Below are 16,333 nucleotides of genomic sequence, written 5' to 3' on the forward strand. Positions count from 1 at the left end.
ACAAACCGCTTTCCAAAATACGTTCTGCTGTCTTGTTTGCTCCAAAATGCCCTCCACATTCCATTGAATGGCAGAATTTAAGGACACTTTCCATTTCACTTTCCGATATACACCGTCGGAATAGCTGATCACTACAATATTTAAACAAAAAGGGCTCCTCCCAATAGTAATATTTGCTATCATAAAAAAATCTTTTCTTTTGTTGATAAGAAAAATTGGGAGGAATGATTTTGCAAACAAGATAGTTAACTATATGAGCATACCAGGGGGTTTGAGTTTTTACCATTAGCAAAAGTTGCTCATGGGGGAAGCTTTCATTGATTTGGAGCTTGGTTACATTCTCTTCCCCCAACTCTAATCTGGAAAGGTGGTCAGCCACAAGATTCTCGGTTCCCTTTTTGTCACGAATTTCCAAATCAAATTCCTGCAATAAGAGAACCCAACAAATCAGTCTCGGTTTTGCATCTTTCTTTTCTAGCAAATATTTGATGGCTGAGTGATCTGTGTAGACTATTGTTTTGGCTCCAATTAAATAGGCCCTGAATTTGTCAAAAGCAAAAACAATAGCTAATAATTCTTTTTCAGTAGTTGCATAATTCAATTGTGCATCATTCAAGGTGCGACTAGCATAATAGATGACATGCAACTTCTTGTCCTTTCGTTGCCCAAGAACAGCTCCAACAGCATGATCACTAGCATCACACATAAGTTCAAAAGGAAGAGTCCAGTCTGGTGTAGTGATGATAGGTGCTGAGATCAACTCCTTCTTTTTAACCTGTTAAAAGCATCTAAACACTCTTTGTCAAAATTGAAAGGAACATCTTTAACTAATAAATTACAAAGAGGTTTTGTGATTTTTGAGAAGTCCTTGATAAACCTTCTGTAGAACCCTGCATGACCAAGAAAACTCCTTATCCCTTTCACTGAGTTAGGAGGAGGTAGTTTTTCAATTACCTCAATTTTGGCTTTGTCTACTTCAATTCCCTGTTGAGAGATCTTATGCCCTAAGATAATACCTTCACTAACCATGAGTGACATTTTTCCCAATTCAACACAAGGTTAGTATCTTTACATCGTTGCATTACTAAAGATAAATTATGAAGGCATGCATCGAAGTAAGAACCAATACAGAAAAATCATCCATAAATATCTCAATGGATTTCTCAACCATATCGGAAAATATGGACATCATGCATCTTTGGAAAGTTGCAGGGGCATTGCATAGTCCAAAAGGCATTCTCCTATAGGCAAAAGTGCCATAAGGACAAGTGAAGGTAGTTTTCTCTTGATCTTCAGGAGCAATAGGTATTTGAAAATATCCTGAATAACCATCCAAGAAGCAGTAGAAAGGGTAACCTGCAAGTCTTTCAAGCATTTGATCAATAAAGGGCAGGGGAAAGTGGTTTTTACGTGTTGCTTTGTTTAATTTTCTGTAATCAATGCACACACGCCAACCTGTGACTGTTCTAGTGGGAATTAATTCATTGTTTTCATTAAAGATGACAGTCATACCTCCCTTCTTTGGCACAACTTGAATAGGACTCACCCAACTACTGTTGGAGATTGGATAGATAATACCGGCATCAAGAAGTTTTATGGTTTTAGCCTTCACTACTTCCTTCATGTTTGGATTCAATCGTCTTTGATGCTCGATTGAAGGCTTGTAGTTGTCCTCCATTAGGATCTTATGCATGCATACACTTGGGCTTATTCCTTGTAGATCAGAAATTGACCACCCTATTGCCTTCTTGTGCTTTCGAAGAACCTGCAACAACCCTTCCTCTTGATCAAGCGTTAAGTGAGAGGAAATAATAACTGGAAAAGAGTTGTTCTCACCTAAAAATGCATGCTTCAAATGAGGAGGAAGCTGCTTCAATTCTTGTTTGGGTGGTGTATCTTCTTTTTCTTTTTCTTTTTCTTCTGTATTATTATTATCTACACTATATAAAGTTTTCTTTACACATGTATCTATTACATCTATTCTAAAGCAATCATCGCGGTCCATAGGTAGTTTACAAGATTTTAACACATCGAAAACAACCTCTTCTTGACCAACTCTCAATGTTAATTTCCCATCATGTACATCAATTAGAGCTCTTGCAGTTGCAAGAAAAGGTCTTCCAAAGATCAATGATCCTTCTCTTCCTTCATCAATATCAAGGATGACAAAATCAACTGGAAAAATGAATTTTCCTACCTTGACTAATACGTCTTCTATAATCCCCTTGGCCTTTTCAAAATTTAAATTGCCAATATTACAAGGGATAGAAAAACTCCCTGGATCTTTGAGCTTTGGTGGCAATTTGTTTTGAATGATTGCACTGCATTCCTCAGTCAGTTTTACCATTCCTTGGTCATCAATCTTTCTTTTCTTGCTCAAGATTTCTTTTAAGAATTTTGCATAACTGGGCATTTGAGCAAGGGCTTCAGCAAAAGGAATGTTTATTTGAAGCTTCTTGAAGATGTCAAGGAATTTCATGAAGCTTTGGTCATCCTATATCTTTTTCAACCTTTGTGGAAATGGAATGGGTGGAACATAGGGTCTTACCTCTTCCTTCTCCACTAAATCGATGATAGGCGCCTTTTTCTCCTCTTCCTTCTCCTTCTCTTTTCTGCGTTTGTCCTCCAACTCTCTACCACCCCTCAAGGTGATGGCTTGTACCTGCTCTTTAGGATTTTTCTCAGTGTTACTAGGTAACGTACCTTGAGGTCTAGCTGCCATCATGTTTGCAAACTGTCCCATTTGGATATCCAGATTTCTTATCGTAGCTTGTTGGATTTTGTTATGTTTTCTTGTTTCGTTCATGAAATCCATGTGCGATTTTGAAAGGGCAGTAAGGAGATCATCATGAGACTTTTTCTCAGGAGGCAAGAAACCTGGTGGTGCATTTAAAGTATTGTTAGAATTACCATATGAGAGATTCGGGTGATTTCTCAACCTGTTATCGTAGGGATTCGAATATGGGTAATTCCTCTTTTGTTGGTTCATCACATAGTTCACTTGCTCCAAAGTTTGTGGATTTACATGCATTCTCCAACTCCATGCTGTTCGTTGCATCTGTCACAAGTTTGCATGATGGAGTTCACAGATTTAGTGGTTAGCAAATCGAGCTTTCTTACCATGTTGTCAACCTTCGCATTGAGTGCAGTGATGGCATCGATTTCATAGATTCCTGCAGTTTTTCTTCTTTCAGAACTGCTTTGATAATGGCTATTGCTTGCCATTTCTTTTATTAAGTCATATGCCTCATCGATCTCTTTTCTTTCGAAGGATCCTCCTGCAGCTGCATCCAAAGTAATTTTAATATTAGGTGACAATGAATTATAGAAAGTTTGGACTTCTAACCATTTGGGCAAACTATGGTGAGGACATTTTCTCAATAAATCTTTAAATCTTTCCCAAGCCTCATACAAGCTTTCTTGATCATGATGAGCAAAAGTCATAATTTCATTTCTTAATTTAGTTGTTTTAGAAGATGGAAAGAATTTAGCCAAAAATTTCTGGGCTAACTCTTCCCAAGTTGTAAAACTTCCAGCAGGACAGGATTGTAACCATGATCGTGCTTTATCCCTTAGAGTAAAAGGAAAGAGTCTTAATTTAATGGCATCTTCAGAAATACCATTTTGTTTGAATGTGTCACAAATTTCCAGGAAATTCGTGATATGAGCGTTAGGGTCTTCACTAGGAAGTCCTCCATATTGAATAGAAGTGGAAAGCATTTGGATTATTGTTAGTTTGATTTCAAAATTATTTGCTTCCACTCTTGGTCTAGTGATGCTGGAGGTAGCACCATTGAGAGAGGGGGTGGTGTAATCTCGCAAGGTGCGGACATTTTGTTGTTGTCCGATCTGAGGATTCGCAGCAAGAGGTATGTTTGGAAGTTGAGGATTAAGTCCGTCCATGTTTGTTTGTTGTTCGGATATGTTTTCTTGTGCTCTCCTTGCTGGGTTGTTTCTTCTGTAGGTTTTCTCAATTTCTGGATCAAAGATCAGAGGTTCTGTTCTTCCGGATCTTCTTTGCATAAAACCTGAGATAGTCTTTAGAAAAATTTAATGAATAGAACAAATAAATAAGTAAATGTCTAAATTAATAACAAGATAATTCGTATTGATATTGGTTTTGCCAATCCTTGGCAACGGCGCCAAAAACTTGACAGCTTATTTCGCAAGTGTACGAATCGCTACAAGTAATATATGATAAGTAAGATATCATTCCCACGAGGATTGTAATCCAAGTACCAAAATTATGTTATCTTATTATTATTATTTAAACGATAAATGAGGAAATTATTTATAGAAATTAAATTCAACAAGTAAAAATAAGAAGTTAAGCAAGCAATTATTGATTAAAGAAATCAAGGAAGTAAAACTACTAGGGGTTTTGATTTCACTTAACTCTATCCAATTTATTTCATTAGTTCATTAATCAATTTAATTATTTAAGTAGGGGAAACAACTCTGAATTCACTAACAAGCTCTTCCGATGTATTGCTAGCTATTTTAATTCCATTTAATTACCTATCTTCCAATAGTGCAATCAAATATGAATTAAATCATTAGGTCTTGTAGTTTGTTTATGAATCCATAAATTAAGGTTGTTAATTCATGAAAACCCCCCATGAGTCAAACCATATAGCTTCCACATCAAATTATTATTCTCATGTGATTTATTAACCTTTTTCATATCAAAGATCCTTCTTCCGATAGTGATAATTGAAATAAATCAATCTAGGGGAAAATTCTGCCTAGAAGCATTAAGTTCATTAATAAATCATAACTTGAATAAGGAAAAATAAATCTAATTGCATAAATTGGAAAAGAGATTAAGCTATTTCAAACCCACTAGTATAAGAGTTTAGTTACATATAGTACTTAAATAAAACTCAATAATACTTGATAAATATTCCATAATCAATAAGGATAATGAAAGAAATAAACAAGATTAAGAGTTTAGAAATAAGAACTAGAGATAAATTGCTTGGATGGCTTCCTTGAAACTTTGCACAACTCTTGAATACTTAGCTTCTAAAAATAAACTATATACAAAACTATAAAATGAGAGAAAGACAGAGTGGAGTGTAGTGTAATGTGCGGGATGATAGTGTGTTCATTGGAGTGGCTCCTCCCCTTCTTTATATAGACTTCTTGGGGGAACAAGACTTATGCTTTAATGAGTAAAATCCAACTTTGTGAGGTGGAAAAGTTTGTAAATCAAGCCATAAATTGCTCTCAATTATGGTTTCTCAAATGCACATGGTTGAACTTTGACTGGCATGTGAAGAAAGTATCCAAAGTGTCTTGTGAAAATGGTAGGAATTAGTTGGCAACTTTTGACTCAAAATATTGATTTCTTGCTTGGCACGGGCGTGCTGCCTGGCACGGCCTGGGGCGTGCCAGGCTTTGGAGGTTTAGAGGCTTCGGCACAGACCGTGTTCTGTAGCACGGTCTAGGCAAAATAGCGCGCACAAGCATGTTGGTCTAGCATGGTCTAGACAAGTACCCGCGTACGGGCGTGCTCGCCTGGCCGTGCAGTCTCCTGGAAGTCTGGCTGATAGCGCGCACGGCCGTGCGGGATGGCACGGGCTGAGGCGTGCATCTCTCTGGAAGTCTAGAACTAGTGCAGCACGGGCGTGCTTCAGCTGCACGGGCGACGTCTCTAATTCATGTGCACGCACAGGCGTGCTCCTTGGCGCGGCTTGGGGCGTGCGCCTCTGGCTTTGGCTTGTTTTGTCTTGCGATAGGCACGGCCATGCACCTTAGCACGGGCTGGAGCGTGCCAATTGAGTTTTGCCTTGTTTTCTTTGTTCTTTTCTTGCAAAATCCTACAATTTTCTTTCCAATCAAGTGAGTTGTGTTTCAAGGAAGCTTTTTATTTAAAACATATAAATATTATAAAAACTAATTTATATAAATTAAAAAGTACTAGAAATCTTAGTGAAAATTACAATAAAAACACTATAAAAATCAACGCTATCATTGATCTATCCATGTTTTGAAAAATTTTTCTTTTTTTTTTTTTTGTAGGTTGTGTTGTTTGAATTCTGTTTTTTTTTTTTTTTTGTTATGTTTATTTTCTTGTTTTGCTTTAGTTTTACTAACCCCCTTGTATGATGACAAAAAGGGGGAGAACATAGGACATTCTGATGATTAAGTACTTATCTCAAACTGCTAGTTGTGAACCTTCCCCGAGGGCAAAATTATGCTAGAATGAGGGATGCTCACATGTGTGTTTTATAAAGTCGCCACCTAGTTTACTTTTATAAGGGAAAACTAAGAAAGAACCCTAGATGACTCCAATTTTAATTAACCTAAGTCTAGATTAGTTACCCAAAAGTTTAAGGCACAATCTACGAACCCGAGGTGGATCCCGAGACTATGTCATGCTAATTAACTAACCTAAGTGTAAATGCTTTGCAAGGTAAATTGATGCAATTGGACCAGTAAAGTGTTTTGGTGATTTCGACTTGCCGCTCTGGGTTAAATCCCGAACGAGCCTACGTACTCTCGTTTGAATGAGAGATCAAAGCCGACGTAGTTCGATAAAGCCTATTCAAAGGCAATTTGAAGGGGTATGCTTCATGCATGAGTGTGTGCATGCTTCGTGCATTTTTTTAGGCATTTTTGCCAAAGATTGATTGATTTTTTGTTTTAGGCATTTGTTGCCAAAAGGTGTTTGATTGGGCAATTTATTGCCAAAAATTGATGCTTGGGCTATTTGTCGCCAAAATGGTTGATTAAGGTATTTGTGCCAAAAGTTGATATTTGATTAGGCGATTTGTTGCCAAAGATTGGTTAGGCGATTTGTCGCCAGAGTGATTGATTAAGGGCATTTGTGCCAAAGGAGTTTTGTTGGGCGATTTGTCGCCAAAATGATTAAGGCATTCGTGCCAAAAGATGATATGTAATTTAGGCAATTTATTGCCAAAGAAAAGGTGATATTTGGGCGATTTGTCGCCAAAAAGTGGTTATTTGAATTATAGGCAATTTGTTGCCAAAAGCGATTGATTAAACCGTAGGCAATTTGTTGCCAAAACGTGATTGATTAAACTGTAGGCAATTTGTTGCCAAAAATGTGATTGATTAAGGCTTTTAGCCACAATTATTGATTAATTGGACTTTTAGCCGAACTGTTCGAAATAAAGGCAATTACACCATAGTTATTAATTAACTAGGCATTTTAGCCATATTTTCGGAGTTAAGCATTAATACCACGATTATTGATTAACTGGGCATTTTAGCCTAAACTTATTTACTTAAGGCAATTTGCTGCCAAAATGACGATGGTATGAATGCAGTTATTTAATTATTTAATTAGGATTCAGAGTAGAAAAGAATATGCACAAAATACTGAAATTAAATGGGTAGAGTTTCGTTATTACCTGAGTTAATCGGCGGCCGCTTCTTAGCTTCAGTTTGAAAATTCCAGATTAAGCTCCTCCTTTGGGGAATATTAATTAAAATTAATTCAATTAAGTGACCAAATATCACAACAGCAGAGTAATAAAAGCTTAAACTAAATGCAGAAAAGCAGTAGAAGAACCGCAAGGAGCGTAGGAGAGAAGAGAGCGTCCGTCAGCACAGACCGAGTCCCTAAAACTGTCGATTCGGGGCTGTATTTATAGGAAAAAACCAGGCTGGAGGGCGGCTACTGCCGCCGTGGACGGCGGCTGCTGTCACACTATCCTGTCCACTCGCTAGTTTTTCGTTCCAAAGGCTTTCCCGGGAGTTCCGTACCTCCAAAAAAATATTCCGGGACCAGTTCTGCGATCCTCGTAATTTTCCGGACGTTTCAAGTACCATATTGGCATACTTTCGATGAACTTTCCGAATGGCTTCCGGTCCGGCCGGACTGTTTGCAGTCCGGGAAAACAGACTTTTTGAGCCTCAAAATTTGAGTATTCACACTAGTATGTATTAATTTTATACTCATATCTAAATGCTTATCATGTTATAATCTGTGTTATTTTGTTTATTTACAGAAAATAGAATATGGGCTATATGGTGTATATGATTTTCTGATTAGTTAGACTTTAGAACTTAGTTATCTATTCTAACGTATGCTCTATAGGTTAGACTGAGGACTTATGTTCTATTTCTAATGTCAGTTTCTATTCTTATCTTGTTGCTCTGATCATATGATCTGATTATTAGAACTTAGAATATTTTTTTTAATTCTAGTTGTATGTTCTAATATTAGTTTCTAAAACTATTTTCTGCTCTAAATCTCCATAGATGTTTTACTGCACTTACTCAGGGAGAGCTTTATATATGTTCTAAACTTGCTTCATGATAGAATATGTTATGTTTAGAACTTATATTTTATTGACATGCATAAATTTAGGGGGAGCATAAGTTTTTATGTTTGATAAATTTATTGGTTTTGTCATCAACAAAAAGGGGAAGATTGTTGGCTCAAGGGTCAATTTGTTATCTCAAGATTTTGATGATTAAAACAAAACGAATAAATTTAAATTATATTATTTGTGCTAATATTATTTTATGCAGATCTAAATATGAAAAATAAATAAACAAGGCAAAATCTTACAAATCCAAGGATAAACAAAGATCATGAAGACCATTGAAGATCTTCGTGGTTAGCTTTTTAGGATTTATTGTAGGATAGAGAGAATGTTCATTTATAAGCACAAAATTAATTTCTTCTCTACTTATCAAAAGAATTTTCGAAAATATTTCTTTAAAAATTGAATGCTTTTTGTTCCTTAATTCTTTTACCCAAAATGAAAAAGATTATGTCTCAATCATTTTGGTAACAAATCTCTTAGAAAAAGCTTTTCTTATTTTCGAAAATTGTTTTCATAAAGTTTCGAAATTTATTCACTTACCTAAATTAAAGAGACTTTGTCTCAATCAATTTTTGGTAATACAATAAATCGAATAAGATTTTTATGCTCTTTATTTTCGAAAACAAATTTTTAAGGAAATCCAAAATCTTGTTCCTTATTTACTTACCTAAATGAAGAAGATTTTGTCTTAATCATTTTCGGTAAATGAATATTTCGAAAAAGATTTTTCAAATTCTTATTTTCAAAAATCTTATTTTTAAGGGAAAGTTTGATCTTCTCTTATTCGCTTAATAAAAAGAAAGAATATTAACATAAAACATTTGTTAACAAAGATCTCAGCATCTTCTAAAAATGGAAACTCAATATTCTGATTTGAAAAAGAGATTTCACTTTCTAAAAACGGGATTCTCATCCCTCTCTATAAAAGGCTTCTTCTTTTTAAAAAGACGTGGAGAAAAAGGGTTTTTATTTTAAGAGTATACGTTCATTGATTAAATCTTTTATCTCTCAAAACTTACTCTCAACCCCCTTATTTTTTTTCATCTTATTACTTCACGTTTTATCTTTAAAAGAGAAAATAAATTTTATAACAACTTTTTTTAAAAAACAGTTCTGATCTCTAAAACAATTTTCTAATCTTAAATAATTTTTTTCCTATGCTTATATTTGCATTTCTGTCTATCTATTTAGATTCTCTAATCTTTTGTAGACGGATTTTTATTTGATAAACATTTGTGTAATAGCTTAGGTGAAAAGCTCTTGTGAAATAGGTTATCAAGCGACCTTCTCTGTGTGAGAGATTCTAATGTCTTGATTTGAGATTCTATACTCTGCCAAAAACAAAAAAGGGTTGAGGTGAACTAGAACCTTAAAAAATCTAGTGGGACAAAAGGTAGATCTAGGAGTTGATCTATTATCTTGTACTATTGGTTTGTCTCTTACCCTTGAAAAGAGATAACATAGTTGAGGATCTCAAGATGAGTTTTGGGGAGTGGATGTAGGCGAGTTAGTGCCGAACCACTATAAATCACTGTGTTAATTTTTTTATTTTCTGAAGTTCTGCTTCATACTATTTTACTCACACTTCTGTTTATATGTTAGAAATGCTAAAGTTGTTAGTGGTTTTAATGTTCTAAACTGGAATAAGCTTTATCTATTACTGAACTTTAGAACTCTGAACTTCTGCATAGTGAAAATACCAAGTTCTAAACTGCTCTTCTATTTTCTGTATATTTCACTATTTGGGTTTCTAATCAGTTTTCTAATATTGATTAAAGCTTTATGAAGTAGTTCAGAATTCAATAACTAGCTCTCACATAGTCTTTTATATACTTTATGAGGAATTTCTAAACATACTATATGATCTTCATAAAGAAGTTTTGAAATTGAATAAGACATTGTGAAACAGTTCTAATTGATACCTGCACTTTGCAAAGTCGTTCTATTCTTTGAATAGAGCATTGTGAGAAAGTTCTAATCATAATAACTTACTCTCACTAATGCATCATTTTTTCCCTACAACAGAATTTTGAGTTTTGATTTTAAAGTTAAATTTTTATTTTTAGAAAACCCAATTCACTCCCTCTCTTGGGTCGTGCTATATATATTTGGGACCCACAGAACACGCCCCTTTTCTTATTACCAATAAGAGAAGGTAAGCCCAGATATTTCCCTTCCCCCAAAGAGTGATGAACTCCTAAAATGCTAGAGATTTTATTTCAAACTTAAGGGAAAACGTTGGGGCTAAACAATATACTCAACTTCTGGAAATTGACTGCTTGACCCGAAGCAACTTCATACTCCTTAAGAATCTCCTTAACTCTAGAACTTTCTCTTTCCAAGGCTTTGAAAAAAAAAAAAAGAAAGAGTCATCAGCAAAAGAAGATGAGAAATTTTTTGTCCTTGCCCTCCTACCTTACTACCATGAATCCACCGTCGCCTCTTAGCATCCTCAAAAAGTAAGGAAAGCCCCTCCAAGCATAAAATAAAAAGATAAGGGGATAAAGGGTCATCTTGTCTTAACCCCCGCTGAGGAATGATCTGATCAGCTAGATGCCATTACAAATAACAGAATATTTAATAGATGAGACATATAGCATAGTCCATTTAACCCATTGCTCCGCAAAGCCTAACTTGATCATCATATTTTGTAAAAAATTCCAATCAGCCCTATCATAAGTTTTAGAGATATCAATTTTGACAGCAGTTGTCCCCCCTTTACCCCTAGTATTCAGTTTCATATTATGTAGAATTTTAAAGGCAAGAATAACATTGTCTTGAATTAACCTATTCGGAATAAAGGCAGATTGATTAGGGGAAATAATATTGGGAAGATACAATTTGAGTCTATTAGCAAGAGTTTTAACTAAGATCTTACAAAGAACATTACAAAGGGCTATGGGCCTAAAGTCTTTAACAGTGTCCGAATGATCTTTTTTTTAGAATAAGAACAATCAGTGTATCATTTAACGAGTTAGGAAACATACCTTGAGCCAACCAAATCCTACAGCTATTTGCCACATCCATACCAATCAAATGCCAATATCTCCGAAAAAATGTAGGATTAAGCCCATCTGGACTTGGAGATTTTTTCGGTGCATCTGAAAAGTAGCGATGCGAAACTCTTCATCTGTAAGTGGAGAAAGAAGACCCATATTGGCTTGAGCATCAAATTTCTTTTTCATAGGTTAAAAATGCATCATTTAGTAGTAGCACTACAAGAGAAAAGCTGCTTAAAGTAGATGATTATCAAAGACCGAATGCTAACTTCATCGTCAACTCATTCACCCCTATCATTGTGTAGACTTGCAATCTTGTTTACTATCCTGCGACCCTTAATCACAGCATGAAAATACTTATTGTTACGATCACCATAGTTCAACCAAAAAGATTCCATCTGCTACCTCAAATGCATATCCTCCTTCTCGAGAATCAGATTCCACTCCCTTTGCAGGCTCTCATATTATGCATTATCCATCCCATCCTGTCAATCCTCTAAGAGAGCAGCTATCATCTATTTCTATAATCAAAATTCTCTGTTTCATTCTTTACCCCATAACTGGATTTGCTTAATACAATTGTTTCTCCTCCCTAACAGCGAAGACAAATGACACTCCATCCAACTCTCTTTGACGATCTGACCCAACTCCTCCTCAGCTAACCACGAATTATCAAAGCACAAAAGATGATTACTGGGGACATGAGAATCATTGTTTTCATAGAGAATAACTTGTTTATGGTCTGATATAGGTAATGACAATACTCTAGCATAACTGTTCTCAAACAACGAAAGCCAATAGGCATTACCAAAACCAACAATCAAGTTTTTTCCGGACAGTAATTTCGTTATTTCTTCGCACTTCCCGAGTGAAATAGCCTATGCAAACGTAGGGCTTGTAATCTCTTCAATTGGAATTTTAAAAAGACTGGACCATGTCATTGGAATTTCAATTGCCAATTCAGGGCTTGGAAGGTGTCATTGGAATTTGAAAAAGATTAATCCCTTTAATTGCCTCTCCAAATCCTTGCTTGAGATAACGTGGCTGAGGGAGGCCACCTTCTTTTTCCTCCAGCCTCAATAAATCATTGAAATTGCCCATGTAAACCCAAGGCTTGTTATCTCAGAGAGCAAGAGCTCTAAGCATGTTCCAAGAAGCTCGTCGACGACTCTTCTTTGGGATACCATAAAAATTGGTTAACCGAATATACTGTCATTCCTATAGGTAATTACTGTATATAAAGTTATTAGAGTACCCCATAATGTTTGACACCTGTCCTTGCTTCCAGAAAAGAGCCAGTCCATCACTCCTCACCACACAACTAATAGAAAAGCAGTTATCAAAACCAATTTGCCTCCTGACTTCTTTAATACGAGCTTAAATAATAAAGTTTCAAATAGAAAAATAAAGTTTGGCTTAAACTTCAAGAAAATTTCCTTGAGTGCTCTAACTTCTTGGGGATTTCCAAGGTCCCCACAATTCCAATATATAGTTTCCATTGCGCTCGGTTGTCCTACTTCCCACGACCAACTGCCATGTTCGTCACCAAACCTTCATGAGAATCCTTTTGTGGGGAAATTATTAAGGCAATCTTGTTTTAGTTCCTCGGTCTTTTTTTGAAATCTTCAGGTTTATGGACCCCTTCCTCCTCCATTTGGTTCACCGATTCAGTTGTTGTGTCCGTATTGGGTGATTCCATGTCCATGTCACCACTGTCATTTCGCCTACTATTATCCCGCTCCTTATTTACTACAGCTCGCGTAACAGTCCCCATCCCACCATTGTTAAACTGGATTCCAGCACGCCACACTACTCCCGCACCCAAATTGTTATATGTGCCTATATTGTTACCCGAATCATCTCAAAGCCACCTACTAAGTCTTTGTGAACTCTATCTTGTTGGAACTCAAATTCTATCATCCCAAGATAACACTAGATCCTCCCTTTTCTTATGAAACCTCTGCTCACAAAAGCTGTCAGTATGCCCTAGTTGACCACAGAGAAAACAAAACATGGAAATCCTTTTGTATTGAAACAACACAAACAGTGCATCTCCACTTGGTGTAAACAATTTATTCTTTCAACGTAGGGGTTGCCTTATGTCTAACAAAACCCTAATTCATATGAAACGTTGGTAACCTATTGATACTGATTTCATGTAATACTTAAAACTCCCAATAAAGTCACTAAGTAATCTCGCCACTTGTTCCTGCATAAAGCCAACTGGGATATCGTGTACTATACCCAAAAGGGGACGTGGAATAAGGGTACAATCATGGGGTCCTCACCTACCTTCAGTTGGTGCAAGATTAACAGGTTTCTATTATAGTACTATGGAGAGCCCAACATAACTCTATCTCTATCAACGTCGTTAAAAAATTGGAAGAGAAAGCATTTAGCTTTGAGATCTGTGATCCCTGCACCACCAATGGGATGCACAGATCCGGAAAAAGGTTGTGCATGGAAGGAAAATTAATGGAGCCTAGGGTTAGGAAAATTGCCACAAGACAGAACTCATAAGGGTTTGTTGGAGGAGGCAAGACCCCATCAATTTTGTAACCATCTTCTTCCTCCTCCAGCAAAGCAAGAGCTTCCATAGATTGATCCATGATCCCAAAGGAAAATAGATTAGTAGGTAAAGGTGGCTAGGGTTAGGGTTTAGAAGAGAAAAGAAAAGAGACTCATGCTAAAGAGAGCATACCAAAAACCAAATAAAAGGGTTATTTTTTATAGTATTTTTAATATAGTTTTTATTAGGATTTTTATTTTCAATATTTATATTGATTATGAGAATATTTACAAGTTTATTTGAGTTTAATTTAATTACTATATTGAACTAAATTCATATACTAGGAATTTGATGTAACTTAATTTTTATTCCAATTTATAATATTAGATTTGGTTTTCCTTATTCATTGTATAATTTATTATTGAACTTAATACTTTCAGACAGAGTTTCTCCCATGAATTGATTTATTTCATTAGTCATTATCAGGAAAAGGGGTTTTGTTATGAAAAAGGTGATAAATTATATGATTGACTCATTAAGGGTTTTCATAAGTTAACGACCTTAGGTTATGAATTCATAAATAAATCATAAAACTTAATGATTTAATTCATGTTTGATTGCACTATTGGAAGATAGGTAATTAGATCGGGTTAAAATAGCTAATAATACATCGGGAGAGTTTGTTAGTGATTTTAGGATTGTTTCTACTTCTTGAACAATTTAAATTGATTATCAAACTAATAAAATCAATTGGATAGAATTAAGTGAAGCCAAAATCTCTAGTAGCTTTTAATCCCTAATTTTTTCATCAAATTATCTTGTTTGATTTCTTATTGCTCTTATTTATTTCTTCTACTTTTCAACATATTCTTTGTATTTTCATTTAAATAATAATAGATTAACACAATTTTGGTACTTGGTATACAATCTTCGTGCGACGACACTCTACTCACTCTCTATTACTTGTTTGTGATTGCATATACTTGAGAATTTGCCCTGTCAAATTTTTAGCGTTTTTGTTGGGGATTTACATTACCAATTAGCCTATTGGTAATTTAGACACTTTTTATTTTAATTTCTTTTAATTGAAATATTTGTTTATATTATTTGTAGTTTTTTTTCTCTTTATTTTATTGATTTTTACTTTTGTTACTTTCTTGTGAAGTATTTTGAGATGTTTCATCGACAAGTAGTCGTAAATTTTAGTCAACAACATTTGGAGCTATTTTATGCCTCTTGGGCATGATTAAATTATTTGTTGGAGAGATTTTGTTATAATAATTCAACAAATAAATATTTCAATTTCATATTCTACTTTGCATTAGATGAAGAAACAAGAAGTTGGGTAGATAGTGGATTTTCGACAACTGTTATTCACCTTTTAGAAAGTAGCTATGAAGATGTACTTTACATTAAATGATATGATGGATTTTGACTACTGTTGGCATTGGAATCCTTCTCTGCAGGGTTGGAATAACCAATACTCTCCAAATTTTGAGGATGAAGAGAAAAAAAGAATTTAAAGGATTTGATTACTGCTCTTACTAAATCTCACATGAAATTTATGAATGAAACTCGTAAGAATTTTAAGATCCTATAAGAGATAATCAAGAATTTGGAGGTGCAAGCAGTGCAATTGGCAACAATGGTAGCTAATAGACTTAAAGACGATGAGTGCAAGTTAGATTATGAGAAAATTTCATGGAAAATTGCACTTTTAGAAGAAGTAAAGCTAAATGAGAAGAATGGTACAACTGTGCTTTAAATTCATCAAAACATTTTTTTTTTTTTTTTGCAGGTCTAGAAACACTACAAAAAAATATTGATATTGCAACAAAATATTGCTATGGATGCAACTTTGTAGCTATTTTGCTACCAATTGGCTATGCCTAGAGACAAAAAAATTTTAATAAAAAGAAAGAATAAATGAAAAAATTAGTTACAGAGGTTTGAAGCTATTTTGTGGCGATTTAGCTATGGAAAAAAAAGTTTGTAGCTAAATTTTGCAATTGTTTTTCACACATTCCATTAGCCACAAAATAGCATCAACATAGCTACAGATAAGAATTTATTTTGGTGCAAGATAGATAGCTACAAAATTATCCATAGCTAGAATGTTAGCTACAGATGTATTGCTAATAAAACGATGTCGTTTTAAAAAATTCTTTTTATATTCTTGTATTCAAAATGAGGCTTCAAACTTAGTAAAAAACCTAGGTTTTCACTCCGACATAACCTTCTTTCTGACATAACCCTCTGTCCATTCATCACTGTCACTCCTAGTTGAGAGTTTTGGCCGAAGGGAGTCTATCGTAACTTTACAACCGACAAGAGAGTTTGTGGCAATTGGAAAATCAGCATTAGGCCTCCTTTACATAGTAAGTGTCCTTTTTTTTGCATTTTGAGATGATAAACTAATCAACTACCTTTCTTTCTCTTAATAAAATTTTTTCTGCCATTACAATATTAGGTATTTTCTAGAGAATGGAAGGGAAAGAAGAGAGTTTCAGATTTTATTGTCT

At 35.0% G+C, this 16,333-nt stretch overlaps 1 non-coding gene across 1 annotated transcript; it reads left to right on the forward strand.

The window, feature by feature from the left end:
* Positions 1 to 3,355: 3,355 nt before the first annotated feature.
* LOC149499127 (small nucleolar RNA R71) lies at positions 3,356 to 3,462 on the forward strand. Its single transcript, XR_016319180.1, has one exon. It is a non-coding gene; the product is annotated as a small nucleolar RNA R71 (small nucleolar RNA).
* The last annotated feature ends 12,871 nt before the right edge of the window (positions 3,463 to 16,333 follow it).

This window comes from Jatropha curcas, chromosome 1, assembly GCF_041381405.1.
Source record: "Jatropha curcas cultivar XTBG-Jc1 chromosome 1, XTBG_Jcur_1.0, whole genome shotgun sequence".
In the NCBI taxonomy this organism is placed as follows: domain Eukaryota; kingdom Viridiplantae; phylum Streptophyta; class Magnoliopsida; order Malpighiales; family Euphorbiaceae; genus Jatropha; species Jatropha curcas.